The sequence below is a fragment of the Cyprinodon variegatus genome, unplaced genomic scaffold, assembly GCF_000732505.1.
Source record: "Cyprinodon variegatus isolate N-32 unplaced genomic scaffold, C_variegatus-1.0 Scaffold397, whole genome shotgun sequence".
Taxonomy (NCBI): domain Eukaryota; kingdom Metazoa; phylum Chordata; class Actinopteri; order Cyprinodontiformes; family Cyprinodontidae; genus Cyprinodon; species Cyprinodon variegatus.
In genome coordinates this window covers 698937-708963 of record NW_015150850.1, presented here as the reverse complement: position 1 = coordinate 708963, position 10027 = coordinate 698937, and the positions used below count along the sequence as shown (strand labels likewise).

The 10027-nt window shown below is 35.5% G+C and overlaps 1 protein-coding gene across 3 annotated transcripts in view; it reads left to right on the top strand.

Moving 5' to 3' along the window:
* The first annotated feature begins 906 nt into the window (after positions 1–906).
* Positions 907–10027, top strand: part of erbb2ip (erbb2 interacting protein) — a 57866-nt gene continuing 48745 nt past the window's right edge. For 2 of the 3 annotated variants that reach the window (XM_015387533.1, XM_015387534.1), the window contains exon 1: positions 907–1644. The gene's annotated coding sequence lies outside the window, so the exon portion shown is untranslated. The remainder of the gene's footprint in view (positions 1645–10027) is intronic. The other variant, XM_015387532.1, reaches the window with a different exon arrangement.

The window sequence follows — 10027 nt, the reverse complement described above, 5'->3', positions numbered from 1 at the left end:
AGGGGTTTTCCTTTCTTGTTACCTTTACATCATAAGAAAGAGTAGAATATTACGTCTGGTTTAAGAAAAAAACTAAATGGAAGAAATGTCCATCATGGTATTATTGAGGATGAAAGAGCGCTTTTATGATCACAACTTTGTTTACATTTAATCTGACAAACAATTTAAACTTGTTAAAAGCACTCTAGAGGAAAATGTAAAAATTTGAATGGTAATGTTTAATTTACGGCTTTATACGGAAGAGGATTAGGGCCACTGAAAAAAAAAAAAAATTAACTGATTTTTAAATCTCAGAATTCGGATTTTTGTCTCTGAAATCTGACTTTTTTCTCAGGCTTTAATCTTTAATCTCAGAATTTTGGCTCTTAATGTAGATGGGCACCATGAAGGGAGAGATGTGGGAGCACTCGGCTTCACTGACAAAGATGTGAGTTGTTTGGGAGGGCCAGCAGAAGGTGATTAAAACAAGAGAGCTAGTTTCTAAAACAGACATGGCTACATCTTGATGCTAACATGTTTGTTAGCTGTCAGAATGAAGTCAGAATTCTGAGAATGAAGTCAGAAATCTGAGAAAAACAGTTCTGACTTTAAAGTCAGAATTCTGACTTTTTTCCCATTTTAAACTGAAATAATATTAAAAAAACATTTTCCAGTGGCCCTAATTCTCTTCCGTAGCTTTACTTTCCTAGATTAAGTGAAAATTTGCCCATATTGTTTTTTTTGTTTTTTGTTTTTTTTTATCAAAGAAAAGTATTCTGGATTTACAGCAGGGGGCGCCAAAACGCTAAAAGTGTTTGCAGTCTCCTAACATAATGGTGCAAACACATTTTCTATGTGTGGGAAATCGGATTTTAAAATAAATAATTTACAGCGGGGAATTCACATTTATGGTTTGGTCTGCGCTGGGGACGCGTTAAGAGAGGAAGAATATAAGAAGGAAGGAAGAGGAGGGGGGAAGATGGGGATAATCACTAAACACAGTCTGGGTGAGATAGTGAAAGCATCACCGCAGCGGCTGTGAGTGAAGCTGGGAAAGCGACTTCTGGTGTACAGTCGTCTGGTAAAGGTCGCGGAGAAGAAGCTCGCCTCATCATCTGGAGTCCGCGAGCCTCCATGTAGCACCGAGCGACCGTTGAACAGCCGCGACTGTGGCCAACGATTAAAACCCGAGGAAATTATGAGCGAAAACATCTGGGTGCGGCGCGCTTTAGAGGAAAACGTTTCAGTCGGAGGTCGTACGCATTTTTTTTTTTTTTTTTTACCTTTTCTATTTCCTTACTGATAGTCGTGGACATTTTGGATTTGTTTGATGTTCGGTGTCGTTAATTCACACTAGTTGCGGGTCGTTTCGCTGCGTGGTCGCCTTTATACTCACTGGGAGGGTAAAGCACTTAAATTAGCGAAAACAGCAGAAGAACTTGAAGGCTGCTGCTTAGAAGAAATGTACGCAGTGGGCCAGCAGCTTCAACTTGCTCTTTAAGTGGGCACCACTAGCTAGCTGCTAATCCGAAACCTCACAAGCTAACCGTTGCTTGCTATTTTGGAAATTATTTTTTTTGGAAAGCGGTACTTTTATTTTAATTTTATTTTTTTTAACCGTACCTGGACACCAGTAAATAACGGAAAAACTCTGCGTGAATTGAGGTAAGTGTCTTTGTTTGCGTAAGTTATGGGGCCCCCCATGCTAACACTGCTGCTAGCCTCACCGTGGCGTCCTGGAGTGTTTTCCCATTCTCACACTGTCCCATCTCAGTTTTATTTGATAATTCAAGCTAATTTTACCTCGAGCTGTTTTAATTAATGTAGCATTGATGGCACAAACTCTGTCAAGGAAAGTGAGCACATTTTACATCTAAAACAACCGTATGTTTGGGAATGCTACACTTTAAAAACCTCCATTCTTCAACTTCCACTGCTCAGCATACATTATATATATTTATATATTGTAACTAACAAACTAGGACAGGAAATACCATTTGTTATAAAGTGAATTTACTGCTAATGGTTGTCACTGTCTTCTTAACAGATATGAGATTTCTAGCTCTAATGTAAACAGAGCTATCAGCTGCCATTGTTTCTACCCATTTAAGAACTGATAGCCATCTACAGAGACAGCTGCATTTATTGACAACTGCCAATTAAGATGTTATAAGTTTGTCATTGCTACGGCAACATCTTTGATTTAAAATAGGAAATGTAATCTTTAGTGTGTCACATGTATGCGAGTTGTAAACATTAACAATAGCATGCAGCAGAAAATCCCAAGTGTAGTCATCATTTGTATTAATGATTGCTTTAAAAGGGGGGAGTTTTTAGGTTTCTTGTAATATTTCATAAAAAATTGACATAAAGTGAGTTTAACTTTATGCATCAGCTCTCTTTAACTTCAGTATTTGGTTCATGTGACTTAGACTTGGGCAACTTTTATTGTTTTTAAGAAATTTTGCTTTCTGCAGCTCTCAGACAGTGAATGAGCAGCAGTTAGCAGTGAAATTAACATTTCTAATTCATAAAGTGCAGCACACTGAAAACAGTGTGGGAGAAAAAAAAACAACGATTTTGCCTTCTTTATGAATGACCTGAAATATTCTGGATTATTATGGATCATCACTAGACATGTTGTAGAGTCCAGTAAATTCTTTATTAAAATCATGTTCATGACACACTACACAAGGACAGCATGATGGAAAGAGAAACAAGTCTACAACAGAGATCCACCATGATAAGCTTTTTGAAATATAAGTTACTGCTTCCTTGTTGCTCCATCCTGACAAGACTGCTCATTGTTTGTTAGTCTATTTATTAACTCAGTCATGTTTTATGACCACTTGTTAGTCTTTTGGTCATTTTTTTTTTTAATAATCTCAGACCTGATTTGTTGTTAAATGAAAGCTTGCAGAGGTGTTTAATAATTGAAACAATCAAACAAACCTCATGGGGAATTCATTTTTTTCTTTCATATAAAAGCACATATGGTGTTTAAGTTGAGGTTTGAAAAACATGTGAAAAATGTTTGACCCACATTTAAAAACAATGCTACATAAAAAAAAAAGCTGAGTTCACAGCTCAATGTTAGTGTAATAAAATGAACACAAATGCGAAAAACAATACCTCCCAATTTCAGTTTATTTTTCTAAATATTTTAGTTTTTGATTGCTGATGAATTTATCGCAGCTGGAATTACTCTAGTTGATATAATTGGCTAAAATGAAATGAATAGCAGCCTATTTAATCAAATGTTAAGGTCTGTGTGATAAAATCTCCATGACACTTTAGATTATTTCATCTTGCAATTAAAAAACCCACAAAAAAATTCAAAGTTGAAATCTTATTCAGTTTTTTTTTATAAATAAATATAAAATAAATTACTATTTAGTTGACATATTTAGATTACTCTAGATACATGTATTTATTTCTAAGCTGTTTAGATATATACATCTATTTAGTTTAAGATTTGTATATTTACAATTTAATGCTCTGTTTCATGTTTCAGTTGCCATCTCGCTCTCATGTTTTCTATAAGCCATACCTTTGTTTATATAAGGCTGTCGCTTTGTTAAATGTCATCCCCTCCAACAGTCATTAAACTAACCGCTGTAGCAGCAGCAGCAGCTTCATCCTTGTTGTTTCCAAAGATTACTGTTTGCTTTTCACTCAGTTTCCAGGCTTTCTTATACTACCATTATATTCTAATATTGCTAGTGGAGCTTTGAAGCTACAACAGGAGACACCACTTAGAAATGATGGTAAGAGCTCTGCCTCAATGATGGAAAAAGCAACAAGAAAATAAATAAATTAGAAAATAAATGTGCAAGTTAAACTGGGAACCAATTTGGTCCTAATTCTAAATATTGGTGTTTTCCCTGTCAAGTGAAAGTGGTAAAACTATGAATTATTATTAATTGACAAATTTGTTCTGAATCTCCCACGTTTCGGTCTGTGTATATTATTTAATTGATCAAAACCCATGAGACCTGACTGTGCTGACAGATAAAAGAGATTGTTGTCAAAGGGAAAGTGTTGTTGTGTGACAGGATACCAACGCTGTCTGCATCCAAATCAGGGGATTGTCTCACCAAAAAAAAAAAAAAAAAAAAGGAAGGGATTTGTCTGCCTTCAGAATCATGCTCCTGATTTGACGGCTGTGTTGTCGTCTTGTAAACAGATGCTGAGTCTGATGAGGCTTCAGAAGACTTTCTAGCGATAATGTAAACAAAGCTATCTGCCTCCCTTTGTCATTTCCTCCACTTACAATCTAAGATATGATGGGAATCAGTTTAAATCTGTGGTAGAAACTACAATCATTTATACCACTGGTTTAAACAAAACGGAAAATTGGTAGAAGAATCAGACCTTTTAATTAAAACTTATTTGATAAAAGTTATATCTTATATTTGCAAAGTAAGAAATCGGCTAATCTTTTTGATGCTTCACATTATTTAAAGTTTTTAGTAACTTTGCTTTGTTTCCCTATGTTGCTGCAGGCTTGTTTTTCTTCCAATTACTGGAATAAAAACTTAATTTGAATAAGTAGAAAAAAAAGGAATTGGACACATGTGTGGTGTTGATTTGTCAAGGCTGCCTTTTTTTTCATGGATTTATAAAGACTGTGTGGTGCAGAGCCCAATAATCTGGAAGATCTCTCTCCCTCTCAAAGCTCCAACCTTGAGAAATGTTAGTTTAAATTATCTCCCAACTGGGAAAAAAACAAATGTTATACAAAGTTTTAGCAGCAGGACTGTCAAACATTGTGCCACTGATAAAGTTGTTAAGTTATTTCATAACGTGCAGCTTTATCTTTGAGATTTTTTTGGTGTGAGCTTATGCTTTTGCTCTAAAAGATACATTAATCTGAAAGCTTTTCACTCCTCGCCACCTGTGCAGCTGGTTCATACAGCCGGCTATTTAACTGCAGATTTTAAAGCAGATGTTCATAATTGACAGTTATCTGCAGCTTTGATTCGACTTTGGTAGATCTTTCACAAATTAAAGATGAGATTGATTGTGCTTACTTCCTACATACCCAAATTAGTGTTACACATCTGGCAAAGGAACCAAACTGCACTCACACTTCATGCCATTTTGTCTTTCATTTATGTTTTCCCTCCCTGCTATTTCTCCTCAGATGACTATCTTTAAAAAAATTGAAAGACAAAAGCTTTGTTTTATAAAGTTAACTACAATTAAACTTTCAAGTTTTAAAAGGGCCAAACTGTCTTTGCTCAGGTCTGCCTAACTCGTCGTCTTCTTCTTCGTCTTGGCGGTTAGATTGTTTTAAAATCCAACTGAGTGGCATCTTTACTACCTTAGTTCCTGCTGAAACAGAAACTCTGAAGCAGGGGAATGTCAGTGCATGGGTTGGATTTCAGGCCTTTTTTTCTTCTGATGGTCAGTGTTGCTTTTGAGCAAATAGCGATGTGTTTTTTTGCTTTCCCTCACTATCACCGTGACTCCAGATGCTTGTTCAAGAACATTTTTATGCCAAAGGTAGAAGCTCTTCTACTTCCTCTGACAGATGCATGCTGTTTTTGTTTGTATGCTTATTTTTCTTAACATGGACAGAAATGTGAAATAAGCAGACCCAAATGGCACATGTTCAGTGACTAATTGCACAAGTGACTGTTGATCATTGGCAACAACATTAGTGTTTTAGTTGACTGAGTTTTGTGGCTAATGCTATAAAAAGGATGTACCTGGGTTAAAAAAATAAATTTCACGCTATGCTGCTTTTTTATTTGGTGGACTATCCTTTACTAATCATCTGTTATAAAGCAAGTAACATGCATTAGACACATTTCTATGGACCGATTCACACTTAATCAGGCCACCAAGGCTTATCAAGTTTTATGCGATTAACTGACATGATTTTATGCATTTATAATTGCAGAATTGCAGAGAAGATACTTAGTTTCCAAATAATCCATTATGTTCAACTTTTACGACTCACTGTAGATTATAATATGTGCATAAATCTGGACTTTGACTGCGTCATTTTAACACCTCAAATTTCTAAATTATTAATTGTAGCTCTGTTTGTATGTTCAGAGGTCTTATCTCCCTCGCTTTGGCCTACTGTAGCGTCTAACTTGGTCTTTCACTATTGCTTTTCATTTAGTTTAACATTTTTTGGTTTTTTTTTTGTTAGGAATTTGTTTCTTTGACTAAACATTTTTTGACTAGTTTCTCTTAATTGGCTCTTCTTTGCAAATAAAATTACTCTAATGTACAAACTGATAACAGCAGAGATAAGAATAATCTAAATGCCTTATACTTTGCCATTTGGGTTGTTATGGCTTCAGTTTGTAGCTCTTTAACGCCATATGATGCATGGAAGGTGAGCAAAACAGTTTGCTGCATTTGCCACCCCCTTTTTATAAAATCTCCTGGAGAAGGAGGAATGACGTGATTGATCTGCTTACAGTTGATGTTTGTAGAGAAGTTGCAGTTCTGTTCAAGTGAAATAATTTAGTCGCCAAACCAATGATGGACCATTTACGGTCTGTCATTCAAACTGGCCCATGGCCGATGAACAAAAAACAAAACTACTCTCTGTAAAGCTAATTGTTTCTAAGTGTTTGTTGATGAATGTGCACATGTGTAGTGCTGATTACCCTGGATTAGCAGCCAAATGTTAGCGCAGCAGTTGCATACCCAGGATTAAAACAAATGGGTACAGTAATTTAAGAAGTACAGCCTTTTAATTTGGAAGGTGTTGGTTTTCAGTGTATGGATTTGTTTTTAGCAACCCTTTCTAGGTAAAGCTTTTTTTTTAAAAACCTGAATGACTTAAATTATAGCTTGTTGTATTTCAACGCTTTTGTTAAAAGTACTCACTGTTAGGGAATGTTAATAATCCTGTTGTCTGATTGCGCCATGTTTGCATCAGATGGTCTCAGCTGCCCAGAAACTCAAAACATTTGGCAACAGTGTTAAAACCGTCTGAAAACATAGATGCTATTGCATGTAAATAGGATAACGTGGTAGATATTTGGTTCATTAAATGCTTCCCTGTGATTCAGTAGGAGTATATTCGCATACGTTTGAAATGCGGCTGTATTGGGTCGAGACATATGTGCATTCAGCTTCCCTCTAATGATTACTCTGTTCATGTGACCCACTTAGCTAAGCATCTGTCTGCGCCTCGCTGAGTCTCATCAGCAGCTCTGTAGATAAACTGAGCTGTGCTTCTGTCATTGCTTGATGTTTAATGGTTTAAAGAAATAAGCAACGAAAGAGAAATATTTCACACTGACCACAGTAAACATCTGAGAGGGAGTTATGGTCTCAACCTATCTGTGGAATGATATGACATTTTTTGAGGAACTTGCGTAATGGAAGGATTTTGAAAGGGTTTTGTTTACCGCATGGGGGGAAAAAAAAAGAGGTTCTTGGAAGTTAACCTAGCAAGAAGAAATCTGTCGTAATAACCACTGAAGACTCCTGTCACGCCCGTATAAGGTTCCCACACAGTAAATATGCATCATGCTTTTTATGAGCTGCTTTCATACCATTAGGATTTAGATGTGATCAAACGTTGCATTATGTAATATCTTTAATCTTGGAAAGCTAATTACCAATGTTGGATTTCTTCAGCAGTTTGACCAGTTTCTCCCAACATTTCTTTATAACCTATAAATTAAATCAGTTTATATAAAAACTGAATTCATCTATATGCTGTTGAGCATTAAATGTAACTGTAGTCTTAAGGTTACTGCAGGATAGGATTTGTACTTTGTCTCATCAAGCACAGACAGTTTTGCCAGACTGGTCCAAGTAAAACATTACTGTCAGTAGTGTAAACATTAGTCACTGTATCGTGTTTATAATACAAACTCGCCACTTGCTTGTCAATAAAGGTTTTTTATGGTCCTGCTCATTCTAGTATTTCTCTTTGATGGTATATATATATATATAAGCGGTTCCTTCAGAGGTTTTTTTAGTTGTTTTGTCTTGTAATTCTTTTTTTTTTTTTTACTAGTGCTGTTGTTGCCTGTTAAAAATCGTTCTACTCTTTATGTGCAACTGAGCCATAGTTTGATCTTAAATGCATTCAGTGATCCCAGTAGTGCATAGGGCTACGGTTAGTCCAGTTACCTTTAAGGCCAGAAAGATGTATGTATTTTTAATTTTTGGTTGATATAATTCTGATATCAATATAGATTATATCAAAGCCTCAGAAAATGCTTCCAAGAATGCCCACAACAGATGCCTACAAACATGTGAAAATGTTTAAGCCAAGTCTATGAAGCTCCTACAGTTTAACAATTTAGATTGTAAATAAAAAATGTTTAACTATTTTAATTTGAAGCTAAACAGATGAAATGTACATTTTACCAGGAGGTTCTCTCTCCTTCCTCTCTTTCATGGTTCTTCTCTCATTACCTGCTTTATATTTTTCATGATAAACTGCCATGTCCAAGAAGACAAACTTACCTAAGACTGAAAATCTATGTTCTCAAATCACTATAAACAAAACAACTTATTACTAACTCTGAAAATGTGAGCTAAAAATACTTTTTCTTTAGTCATTCTGTTAAGATTTTTTCCCATCCCTCTTATTCATTCCACAGCTTCCCCAATTCCTGCTTGCTGGGAACACTAGTAACACTTTGTAGCACAAACCAAACCTTTAATAGTAGCAATGATCAGTTCAGTTAAAACAAAATGATAAATATAACACCAGCATAATATCACAGGTCGGCTCCTGTCAGTGGTGCCCTGCTGTTTTTTTAAAAGGCCTCAGAGAAGCTCTTCTACTCTTACTGTAACCTTAATTTTCTTAACTAGCTGTTGTTTGAAGGCATCATGCTTCTACACGGTGCACACCCAACATTTATTTCATAAAACAGAGGCTAACATTTGCGTTTTGCTGGGTACAGGTCATACAAAAGGATGACATATGGTCATCTTATCGTGAGCACTCAATTTGTAGCTAAAACTTCCTGAGGTGGAGCTTAGTCTACCGCTGAGCTTATCCTTCAGCTGCGTTGGTGTACTTTGGTGTACATCATTGTGTTCAGCAGGAATCAGCTTGGTCCTGTACGTCAGCCAGTGATAAATGCTGTAGCCACATAACGTGAAGTATTTCAAATGACCAGTCATTTGTTTAAAAGTCATACAACTGTAATTGAATAAAATAATTTCTGTTCTTAAAGCCGTTAGTAGGGATGTCTCAGTCGTTCCTTTTCTTTAAAAGAAAGGAATCCCAGTCCCTGACATAATTAATGTGACAGAACCAACAACGGTTTACTTATTGGTTGCTTATATGCATAGTTAAAAGCAAATTATTTTTATTTTCATGAAATATCAACCTGGGGTTCAGGTTAATGTCCTGTCCTTAACTTAGAAAATGTTCCAGAGCATAAAACCCAACTAATTGGAATATATCACTAGTCTTAGTCTACACTAGGGCCACAACTAACCATTACTTTGCAAATTGAATAATCTTTCTATTATGTTTTTTCAATTAATTGGATAGCCAAAGATTCCTTAAAAAACACTTTTTTACTAAATTAAACCAGGTAAAACAAAAAAAATTCTACTCTAGGAGTTCTAGATGGAGCTCCACCTTTAACAATTAATTTATTACTAAATAAGTTGATGATTATTCCAATAACTGATTAGTCACGATTAATCAGATTCATTGTTTTAGCTATTGTTTACAATTTCATCTAAACTTTTCTGCTGCTTTGCCTGAGTACTGGTTTGAATTTTGTGCGAATGGCTTTTTCTGTTTTATTTTAATACAGTAATACTGAAGATGGGTTTGTTTGAAAAAGCTTTGCTTCATTTGTTTTGTCTGGCCTTATTTGGTTGACTAAACAAGGGTTATTTTGTAACAAAGTTTGCATTATTAAGCGATTGAGACATCCAACGTTTTCAATCTAGAATTACTTTTTAAACTTTTTAAAAGACAAATTTTGTCAAAATTAGGCTAATACTTTCATTTTATATACCGTAAATTCTCTAATATAGGCCCGGGCCTTTATTTCACTCAAGTGCATCGCGGTCCAGGCCTTTATTGGAT